The 12,088-nt window shown below is 38.9% G+C and overlaps 1 pseudogene across 1 annotated transcript; it reads right to left on the reverse strand.

Moving 5' to 3' along the window:
* Positions 1 to 3,123: 3,123 nt before the first annotated feature.
* Positions 3,124 to 5,088, reverse strand: LOC147299403 (PHD finger protein MALE MEIOCYTE DEATH 1 pseudogene; annotated as a pseudogene). The gene is made up of 2 exons (XR_015119900.1): positions 4,865 to 5,088; positions 3,124 to 4,777 (listed from the first exon to the last, which is right to left on the reverse strand). The product of XR_015119900.1 is annotated as a PHD finger protein MALE MEIOCYTE DEATH 1 pseudogene (transcript).
* Between the last annotated feature and the right edge of the window lie 7,000 nt (positions 5,089 to 12,088).

The raw sequence follows: 12,088 nt of genomic DNA on the forward strand, positions 1-12,088 counted from the left end.
TTATACCTCATGTTTCTATTCAGAATATAAATTTCACTTTATATCAATTGAAGACTACAACTTTTATTTTGTGTCAAATAAGGACATCTTGCTAACAGTATTACATTTTCCATGTAACATTGGTCACGTGCCTATCAGAGGCAAAATTGTCACTTCAATTCGTCCCAACTGCCCACAACCTCTAAAATAGTTAAAAAAAAAAAAGGCTTATTCACACCATTGCCTCTTGTAAGATACACTTTTTTTCACTTTGCCCCTGAAACTTAAATCCTCTCAGTTTGCCACCTGAACTTCACACAGTTATTGCAAAAGACCCTATGCCGTTAACTCTGTCAATTTTTCTGTTAAAAAAGTTGACGTGGCACCTATATGGCATGAGTGATACCTTTTTCTAGTTATGTAAGATCCATGTGGACAAAAAAAATTATAAAAAATTGACATGGATCTTATTATTTTTTAGTTTAAAAATTATTTTTTATAATTTTTTTGTCCTCATGGATCTTACATAACTAAAAAAGGGTCCTACTCATGCCATATAGTTGCCACGTCAGCTATTTTAACGGAAAAATTGACAGAGTTGACGGCATAGGGTCTTTTGCAATAATTATGTGAAGTTCAGGTGGCAAACTGAGAGGATTTAAGTTTCAGGGGGCAAAGTGAAAAAAAGTATATCTTACAGGGGGCAATGGTGTAAATAAGCCAAAAAAAAAAAAGGATTCAGAATGCCCCTCCTCACCACCCACCCAACCCTTCCCCTCCTACCTCCCTACCCTTCCAACCTCCCTCTCCTAGCCAGGAACACCCCTCCATGGTTGCATCTCTCTCTTTCTCTCACTCTCTCTATCTTTTACTCTATTTCTTTCTCTCTATCATTCTGTCTCTCAGTGGCTGCTTCTTCTAGGATTGCAAAGGAGATGAAACGAAGGGAGATGAAGGCGGGTGGGGTTGGGTTAAGCTTTGAATAATTTCTACACCCAAAAGTCATCAACTCTGTCGGGAAAAAGCATGAAAAATTGGCTTGTTGCACAAAATTTTACATGATCGTTTGGACGACCTAAAATTCCTATTTTGAAGCTACTCATACACATACATTAGAAATTTAGGTTTTCATCATTGAATAAATTTTCATTAAACATGGGTGTTAGATTAGATTTGGTTCTTAATACATATTGTATATAAAGTCAAAGGACTAGAAACACAATCCAAACTAATACTCAGATTTAATAAAAAATAATTTTATCCAAGGATGGAAACCTAACTATCTCATACACACACAAGTATATATATATAGAGAAATGAGTAAGTTAACAAGTTAATACAAAAATATTCTAAAACTAACTAGTTAGCAAGTTAATATAAACCTAACCACTTTGTTAGGTCCACCGCACAATGTAATCTCAAAATCCGAACCTTCTACTTTTTATATTATATATTTTTCATTTTACCTTCAATTGAATTTGTTTGTAATCAATATTTAAATATTTCAGGTCATAGCATTTTCAAGAAAATCCAATGAATGTACTTGCTCCATTTCTTTCCATCCAATCTTTTAGCCAAGGGAAAGCAGAAGAATATTATGAAACATGAACAGTACGTCATTACGCAAAAGAAAGGGAAAGCCCTGTAAAGCTTCTTTTTTCTGATGCTTTAGGTAAGTTCATAATTGTTTGGTAATTTGAAAATTGAAGTAATCACTTTTGTGAATTTGGATTTTCTATTAATCTTATTTTCTCTTACTTAACTTTTAATAAGTTTTTTATTACAAATATCAAAGGTATATCTTCTGATTTTGAGTCTTATTATGAAATGCTAAACCATAATGGTGAATTTGATTGAGATTTAACTTGTGGCCTAATGTGTTCTTGCAAAGCAGTCATGAGAAATGTTGTGCACATATAATTTTCCCCTTACATGGAATTAATACACGGACTTACCAATAAAAAAAAAAAAAGAAGGCCATTTGTACACATTTATGATTTCAAAACTTGAACTTCGCCAATCTTGCATTCTTCCAATTCATTTATGACAATCCAAGACTAAAGTTATTCTAAAACTTATAACAAATGAGGTTTGGAACTAGAAAATTGCCAATTAACAAACCATACATGTACAAAAGAGGGGGAGGGAGAGAGAGAGATGAAGAGGTAGAGTAGAAAAGAAGATAGGGAGCTGATTTTGACCTAGGGGATTTGAGGTGAACATTGTTGGTAGTAAAACATAGTGACACCATTCTACTAAAAAAATGAATAATGAAAATATTTTTGGACAAAACAAACTTTGTCACAAAAATATATTTTCAAAAATGAAGAAAAACAATTTCTCCACATCAGGCATAGAGAGTAGGAGGACTAGGTGACAAGCATGTTCATCTCCAAGACACTAAGCCAATGATGTTATGCAACAAACAAATTTGTTCAACTCCCATAATAGAAAGCAGAATAAAAAAAAAGTTCTTTGTGAAGAACTTCATTGCTAGAAACCGCTGTTTTCGTTTGTCTTGGTAGTGATTATTATGGAGGCCCCTCTAGTTTAGGCCTTGGAGGTGATTAGCATGAAATATATTCGGATGTCTATGTCTGGAGCTTAATTTAGGCCTATCCAGAATTTAATAGCTCATGAAAACAGAGTTCTAGGAAATTAGTTTATGGTAATGAGTTGAAAAACACAACCACCCTATCTTCTGCTTTTGCAACCCACACATGCCACAGTTCGTTTTAGGAATGCAGGGTATGCAAAAACATTTGTATCTTTTTTAATATAATATTTGAACAGTGCATACCCTGATTAGTTTCTAATCTTTTTCCCCCCAGGAATCAAAATCTGATAAAAGATGCACAATCATTGTGCTGTGCCAGTACAGTAACTCATCTCATAGAAAATTTAGCCAAATGCTAAACCTTAGTATTAGAGACAATAGTCAGTTGATATAGTTCGACACTCACCAGACAATTTGAGGTCAGGCCATATATAACAAATACAAAGGAGGCAAGAGAAACAAAGTGCATGCATGTGTGTGAGTGTGTGTGTATGTGTGTGTGAGAGAGAGAGAGAGAGAGAGATGAGGATGACTCAAAAGAATTCTTTATTGAAGGTCACTGTATCTGTCAAAAGAATGAACTTCAATATGAAATTTACTCATATTGAAGCAACAAAATTAGCAAAATCTTTTATGCATTGCCACTCATGGCAATCAACACAAAACATATCAGTCCTTATGCAAGAGTTTGCAGTACTATTCCAACAGCAATATTAGTACCCAAGCGCCAGTCTATATTCAGTGTCTGAGTCAATAGAAAAGGCACTAGAACAGTGAAAATTAAGAGCAGGCTCAAGTGTAGGCGGCGCAAGTGAAGCAACACATTCTGAGCACAGAAACAGCCGTGGGACATGGTCAGCATCCTCAATTCCATGGCAGCGTGTATGTTGCCACACCTCACAGATGTCAAATGCCACCATCCTCTCACCATCATCATCTCTAGCCCCGCACGTACATCTCACCATCCAAGTATCAGATCCACCTTGGTACCTCAAAGGTGTGTCTAAATCTATCCCAGTCCCTCTCACACCAACTTCTGCCCCTGATTCAACTGCTCCAAAAAGTACTTCCGTATCCTCCAATTCCTCCAAGCCTTCAATTTCCATCACTGCAAATCGTCCTGTGATACAATATGTATCCCTCAGCGCACACTCAGCTGCCTGCTTTAGCTCTCCAATAGTTGCATGCAGCGGCAGTACCACCATCTCACCTGGACGCAACTCCCTCTTCAATTTGATTTCCTTATCAGTCAAACTTGGCAAGAGCTGGCAAAAGAATGTCAACAACTGCTCTTCCTCGTCCCTAAATGGACATTCCTTCACAAAATGTTTGGTGTCCAGTACTACTTGAGTAGCCAACTCCACCAACTCTGATCCTGGGTATTCCAACAGCACATGTTCATACATATAAAGCACATCACTGTAAATATCAACTCCAGGAACTGGAGCTGCTGATGGAAGGGGATGAGGTAGTATCTCTTTTTCCGGTTCAGAGACCTTAACCCTATCAGCAAGATCATGAACAGTGTATTCCAAAATCTGAGTTGTTGGATTCACTGCACGGCAGACAATATGTTTCCCAACAATCACATTGTTTAGTGATTTCAGAACATAATCCAACAAACCGGTATCTCCAATATGTAACCGAGCTACATCTCGCACATCTTGCCGAGTCATCCCACCATGACTGAAGTCTCTCTCTTTCTTTTCTTTCAATGCATTCACAATCACATCTGCTGCAAACTCTAGTCTTCTTGGAGGCCATCTGCTATCCATGTTAGAAAAAACAGTAGTGAACTTCCTATACCTCACAGACTTTTCCTTCGTCAGGGGCTTGAGCTGGAGGGCTGATCTGGTTGCAGGTTTGGCAGTGGAAGATGAAAAAGCAGCAGTAGCCATTATTGATTTTCTCTGGGCAGGAATGCCAGACTTGACAGTTAGCATAAACCTGAGAAGATCTTTCATTGTGATCAACTTTGTATCACTCAAATTTCTGTAATAATGAATTATCCCCTCAAGTTCTTCACACTGGTCCATGTCACTAAAGACTTGGATGATCCTTTCAAGTTCTAGTGAGCTGAGAATCTCAAGTGCTCTCTCATAGTTCTGCTCTGTGACTCCAAAGCTGCCATGGCAAAATCTGTATCCCCATCTACCAAACCAAGGATGTCCATAAGCAACCCCATGGAGCAGGCGAAGATCCATTGACCGCATTTTTGAGACATCTTGAACAGTGATTTTCCTGCAAAAGAGAAGGAAACATCAACACTGGTTCATTGTTTTTCATTAAATATAATGGCAAGATCAAGAGATATGGGGTTTCCATTACCGGGTTCAAAGATTTGTGCAAATCCGGTCCCAAAGATCCATAATCTCTCTGCCACAGGGATGCTTAGAACCCCCTTCAAGTCCATTGATGCAGAGTAAGTGAGCAAACCCATTACAGTGGATCAACCCATGTAAGAGATGGGTTGGAAGATCAAAGATACCATCATCGAGAGGCTTATTCCACCCATCATCCGTTGGAATTATCATATGGTACTTTCTCTTCGACACAAAATGATTACTCCAACCTAAACAACAATTGAGAGTAAGCCCAGCAGCCAGTTGTTAGTTTAGTTTACTTTATAACTTGTATAAGGAAATCCATAGGGGTTGGCATTAGTTTATAGAAAAAGGGAAATGTAATTCACTGAACATGGATCCTATTGTAGGGTTTAGGGTTACAACTTTTCTAACTCAGGCTTCCTTCCACGAAGGAAGAGTTACAAAATTTCTTGATTCTCTGCAACTACGTCCTGCAACCAGGAGAACATTGAATTCTTCTTAGCTAGACTGAATTTTAGCGACATTTACTTGCTATGCTCCAGTCAAGAACACAGGACTGTCCAAACCCTTATTGTGCTTCGACTGCCCAACAACAAAGCATAAAATTAAAGGCAAAACCCCAATTTTCGGAAACCCCAATTTTCAACCAACATGAAATTCCAAACCCAAACACCAGACTAGCAGAAACCCACTTCAGAAACGAAGGAAAAAGGAAAAGATAAGCAATTATCGGAACACAAATGACCAATTCCTAAACCTTAAACAAAAATTTGCATAAACCCAATTCAGAAATCGAAGAAACAAACATATTGGAACAGAAAAACTCGAATTCTAACCTGTGCATCGGCAGTGATCACAGACGGGTCGTTCGGAGTTCTTTACATTCTCTTCAATGGAGTAGAGAGGGACCACAAGGCATCGGTTGTCATGCACAAGAAGAGTGCACCAAGTGGGCATGCCCTGCACATTGTAGTCTTTGATCTCAGCGCACTCTTGAAGAAAGACCCGAATGTTATCGCGAAATGGACCAATGGGGCGTATTGGGCAACCAGGGTCGCAGAACGAGTGAAACCCATAAATCTTTGGCCTTCGCTTCCTCTTCTTGCAAGATTCAAGGATTGAAGTCGACATGGTTTTCAAGCTTTACCTTTCTCTCTCTCTCTCTCTCTCTCTCTCTCTCTCTCTCTCTCTCTCTCCTCCAAGACTTTGCTTCTTGAAATCTTTTCATGCAGACGAGTAGAGAGAGAAAGCAAAAGACTGAGAGAAATGGAGGGAGTTTTCAGTTTTTAACGCTTTAACGAAGTTTGTTGGTTGCAGGTGCGGTTTGTTTGTTGTGGTTTTGCGAATACAATTACCAGCTCGAATTGAAACCTTACTAATGGCCAAAAAAAAAAAAAAAAAAAAAAAAAACAGAATTGAAAGTTGAAACCTTACGTGATGTACGTTAATACCCCTCTTGTGAGAAATATTTACAAGTTCACCAGTGAGTTCTTGTTGTAACAGGGGCAAATTTTCGATCTCCCAATCCTCACAAACTACCTTTGTTATGGCAGTGTGACACTCACACTCCCAGCTAATTGCAAGAGGAACCAAACGTAAAAGCATGTGCAACACTTGTTTACAGAAACTCTATTCCCCACCTTTATTATCAACAAAGGAATGCAAGATTTACACACTCTCAAAACTGTGTTCTCTCTCTTACAAATCAGTTTGCACAACTGAATTCTCTAACTCTCTAAGCTTGCCTCTCTTCAAGCTTAAGTAAAGGGACCAGCCAACTTGCTGCCTGCCAACATACTCAAGTGGATTATCTTCCATCTGAATATTAAGTGACAGCTGTCCAGCAGGTGTGCATGCTGCCGCCCACTTGCCCTCTCAAGTGGCTTCAGCAACTTCCAAGAGCTTGCTTGAGCTGCATCCATCAGCTGCCTGCTTAGATTGCATGCAGGAGCTGCCTGCTTGAGCAGCTTGCATGAGCTGCCTGCATTAGCAGCTTGCTTGCCTTTCAGCAAGTCAACAATGCTGCTGGGTATACTTCAAGTCCCCATGGTGCTCCAAGTTCCCATGCAACTTTGCTTCAAGGTTGAGCTGCCTGTTTGAGCTGCCTACATCAGCAGCTTGCTTGCCTCTTCAAGTGGGCAAGGTTTCCTTTGCCACTAAGTAAACAAAGCTGCTGCCATCTTGTATCAGCCCACATGTACGTGACATCACTCAAATGCCACCAGCCCACCTTTCCTTGACTTAGTAACCTGACCAAGCCGAGCATGACCCGCGCATGCCATTTTCCTCGTAACCGAGTTAGTGCGTGTGCTTGCCACAAGCGCACCGTGCCACCGACATCCACCCAATGCCGAGGCTGATCCGTAAGGATCTGGTAAGGGTCTTACACTTGTCTTCTTGGGGATCTGGGGTGGCGCAGCACCCGAATTTGTACGGCCATTCAAATATATATGGAGAATACATGGACACTCAATTTTTTTTTTTTGTAGAATTATATGGACACTCAATATTTGGACTAGGGGTGAGCAGAGGTCAATTTGGTTCGGATTTGGGGCCAAGCCGTAGACCAAACAAATGCATTCAATATGGTGGATTTTCACACCAAACTAAACCAATTAAAACTAATCCAATCCAAACTAATTAAAGTCGGTTTGGAATGGTCGGTTTAAACGGTTTGGGCTTAGCCCCAAAAAACATGTCAATTTATGTCTAAAGTCAAGTTTAAGACCCAACAACAACTAACATTTAGATTCACCACTCCATTATGTATATGTCAGCCACGTATATGTAATGCTAAGTAAGGACCACAATAAACCTAAAACTAACCAAATCAAGATCTCATGAAAGGACATCAATTACATGAAAATGTTGAATCAAACACCTTAGTTCCTACTAATTCTTTCTCCACATTCTAACCAAACTCTTTTTAAGATCAAATATGACTTTTATTGGCCTGTAATATATGGTTAAGATGGAAAATTCACGACTCTTCTAAGAAAGTTTATTTGAGACTTTAATGAACTAAGACATTTCTTTTTCTTTTTCTCTTTTTTTTTTTTGACAAATAGATTTATTTAAAGAGAAATAACAACAAGAGATGTATCTTAATGCCCTATTATGACTTCTCAAAAAAGAGGGTGATGATTTAAACAAAAGACTTAAATAAAAGCTCAAAAATGGTACTAGTGATAAAAATTTTCTTAATGAAAAGGGATGGCTAGGAAGGCTCAAATTTATTCAAAAATGGCCTAAAACCATTTTATAAGTCAAGAATGTAAGAAATAATTGGGCTAGTTTGATGATGCATGGAGCATGCATGTTTAGCATATAGCTAGCTAAGTTGGATTAGAGTCCACACAATTTGACTAATAAGATATCTTACAAAGAAGGACAACTAAGTTAAAATAGAGATAAGTATGTTGTTTGACTAACACTAAGGTAGCTGTTGGAATTCCTTAGTTTGGTATTGATGTGCTGTAAAAATAATCACTTTCAAATATACTGTGAGAATAATCAGCTGTGAAATGAAATAGCTAGACGTTTGGTAAATTGTATTAAGGGCTTGTTTGGGAGTGCTTCTGTAGGAAGTGCTTCTAGTTTTATTATAAAGATATAAAATTTTTTGAAAAAAATACAAGTGCTTCTTGTGAATGTACTTGGAAGCGCTTCCTGAGGAAGCAACTGGTAGGCGTTTCATTAGGAAGCGCTTCTAAGTGCTTTTAAAATCTAAAAGCGTTTTTTTGTTTTTTGTCAAACAAAACCAAAAGCGCTTTTGACTATAATAACAATTAAACTAGCTGTAAATATATACATATCAAAATAGATGCACGCGTTAAACTTGCGATGATATTAGTTCTCAATCTCTTCATTCTCCTGCCACATGACCATCTTCTTCTTGTGGATTAGCTTCCGCTTCCAATATCTTCACATGGATGTAAGAATTACAATGAAAGCTTTCCTATATAATTTCCCTTACAGTAAAACAATAAGGTGTACACATAGTTTTAACCATGGGGGTAGTGTATGCATAATCTAACTGCAAGCATATGAAATGAAACAATTATGAAGTGAGCTTCAAATGATTAACATGTAGTGAGCATGCCAACCATGTTCATCATGATATACAGAACCCGTATGAGTTCTACACTCAGAATGTAAACATGAATGAATTTACCAAATGATATTTATATATAGCAGACTAAGAAATAAAAAGGCAACATTGCTACAGACACATTGTTGGAGCAAAAATTGCATGACACATGGTAAGCTCTTATTCAACACAAACATAAAAGACCAAGTCATAATAGGTGATATATTTTTAGCAATTTAATTAATCTTAAATTACCAAGTTAACAAACATGATCAAACTAGGATTCATATTCTCACTCAAAAAACATTATCAAATATTATTAAATGAATTAATATGGAAAAGGATAATAAGGAAAGAGATGAGAGATAAACGTGAGATGGAATTCCCACGTTCCCTACTTCCCAGCCAAAATCAACAAAGAAGGAAATCCCATGATTTCCTCCACCAACATTCCCCAACTTTGAGAGCTACAATCATGGAGGAAAATCATGAGTCAGTTAAAAAAGACCATTATAAAACCCTCATGAGATCAATGATGAAAGTTACGTGAAATTCATTTTTTGACCAACTTAAGAGTTTCTTTTCTCTGACTTTAGCATCAAAGAGTTTTTTGCACGAAACCTACCCCCATCTTCGAGGAGGAAAAGCTTTGACGAGATAAAAAGAAGATTCAATCATTCAATTCACTCTACGTTAGATGTTCAAGCTCAAATCATTTTATTGTTGACTAATTTTCTTTTGGAGAAAATTCGGATTCAATAGTTGGCGCCGTCTCTGGGAAATATTTCCACCATTGAACAAAGTTGCAAAAACGATGACTGGAGCTAATTATCTTGAAGACATCGACATGACCAACTTAAGAGTTTCCTTTCTCTGACTTTGGCATCGGAGAGTTTTTTGCAAGAAACCCACCCCCATCTTCGAAAAGGAGAAGCTTGGACGAGATAAAAAGAAGATTCAGTCATTCAATTTGCTCCACGTTAGACATTCAAGCTCCAAATCATTTTATTGTTGACTAATTTTCTTTTGGAGAAAATTCAGATTCAACAGTTGGTGCCGTTTGTGGGAAATATTTCCACCATCGAACAAAGTTGCAAGAGTGATGACTGGAGCTGATTATCTTGAAGACATCGACCTGAGCTCGATCCAAGATCCGACGCTTATGGCCCTAATCAAAAGAATGGTTGAGGAGACCAAAAGGGCTCGAGAAATTGCTCAACAAACGATGAAAAAAACGTACGAGTAGCGCGAGGAGCTTCACCCAAAAACTGACAAACGCAAAGCATCATCTTCGGGCACTAACCTCGAGAAGGACATGCAAGATGACCTCGAAGAATTGAGGACCCAAGCGGCTCAAACCCAATGAATAAGCAAAAAGACACCGATTACCACGAGGCGCTCCAAAAAATCATGAAAGATCACGAAGCGACTAAAACCCCCGCCGAGCTTGCTCTCGAGGCAGCGAGAAGCATCTGCAAGTCTCCCTTCACGGACAACATCCTGGAGGCCCCAAGGCCCAGGCGTTTCCAGCAGCCACATTTCAAGCTATTTGAGGGAACGACTGATCCCCTTGAGCATATCTACCATTATCAACAACAACTTATTTTTGGAAGCAGACAACGAAGCTTTGATGTGCAAGGTTTTTCCATCAAGTCTCGCGAGGCCTGCCTTGACTTGGTTCCGCCAACTCAAGCCAAAGTCCATCGAAGGATTCGCTGAATTATGCGAAGCGTTCATTGCACAGTACATCTACGATCAGAAACAAAAGAAAGATATTTTTGTACTTTTAGCACCAAGTAGCATAAGCGAGAATGCCTGATCAACTACTTAGCCCGATTCGTGGTCGAAATGTCCGCCCTCGATAGTTGCAACCCACACACTATGGCCATGGCTTTTCGTGAGGGTTTAATCGAAGAAATCAAATTGCATGATTCTCTGGTCATGAAACTGCCAAAGACTATGCAAGAAGTCATTACTCGAGTTGACAAATGTATCCACCTCGAAGAAGCAACTTCAAATTGTCGTCGAGTCGCCACTGTCGGCTCAATCTCTGACCACGACCAGGTCTACAACACGGAATCGATCGCAGTGGAAGCCACACCATCGAGGTCAAACAGGGGCAAAAAATCTGAGAAGCCTCGAGATCGTGTACTATAACTCAATCTAACATGCAGTCTTTCAAAGTTGTACCATGAGAACAAGTCTAGAGGCATCTTTCGCGCCTTCGACCCGATGAGAGGACCAGTGGAGAAACGAGACAGAAGTAAACATTGTGCCCATCGCAACGATGTAGGGCACAACCTCGAGGATTATTGGCACTTGAAGCGACAAGTCAACCAGCACATCAAACATGGAAAGCTAACCCAGTACATAGCCCAACCAAATCCTAACACTGTCGAGAAAAAGGACCCCGAGGTCCCGAAAATCGAACTAGAAGTTGAGGTAGGTGAGGTAAGAGCAATCCACGGAGGAACAACCCCACCAGAAGGAATCAAAACCCTAGCTTGTCAAAAGCACCAATCAACAAATTGAAAAAATTCAGGGAGTAAATCAGATAAGCGACACCGCTTCAAGCTCCTACAGATTGGGCCACCTCGGAACGGTGGACATCAGAGGCGATCAAGCAGTGGCGAAGCAATGCTACCACGCCACAATAAGCATTCAAGCAACCGTCAACCAAACTGATCCGAGCCCGAGCTCGACATCGATGAGGAGGCCAAATAGCAATTGTTGGGTAGCTCAGTTGGAAAGGCCGTAGATTTACCCACAATGCACTCCGTATGAGTTCTACACTCAGAATATAAACATTAATGAATTTACCAAAGGACATTCAAATATAGCAGACTAATAAATAACAATGCAACATTGCTACATGCACATGATAATTATAGAGAGAAACTTCCCTGCAACATGGATATGACTTATTTAGTATCTCAATTTAATAACATAATGACACTTGTGCTTTTATACTTCATCACATAACACTTTCTCCAATTTCAAGACATAATCTATCTCTTGGGATGCCAAGTCAGCACATATCCCTGTTATAGGTAAGGTTTTTTTTTTTTTTTTTTTTTTTTTTTTTTTTTTTTTTCTAATTATAAGATAGTGAGAAAAGAACCAAATTATGAAGAG

This window comes from Dryas octopetala, chromosome 1 (genome assembly GCF_963921425.1).
Source record: "Dryas octopetala chromosome 1, drDryOcto1.1, whole genome shotgun sequence".
NCBI classification, from domain to species: Eukaryota; Viridiplantae; Streptophyta; class Magnoliopsida; order Rosales; family Rosaceae; genus Dryas; species Dryas octopetala.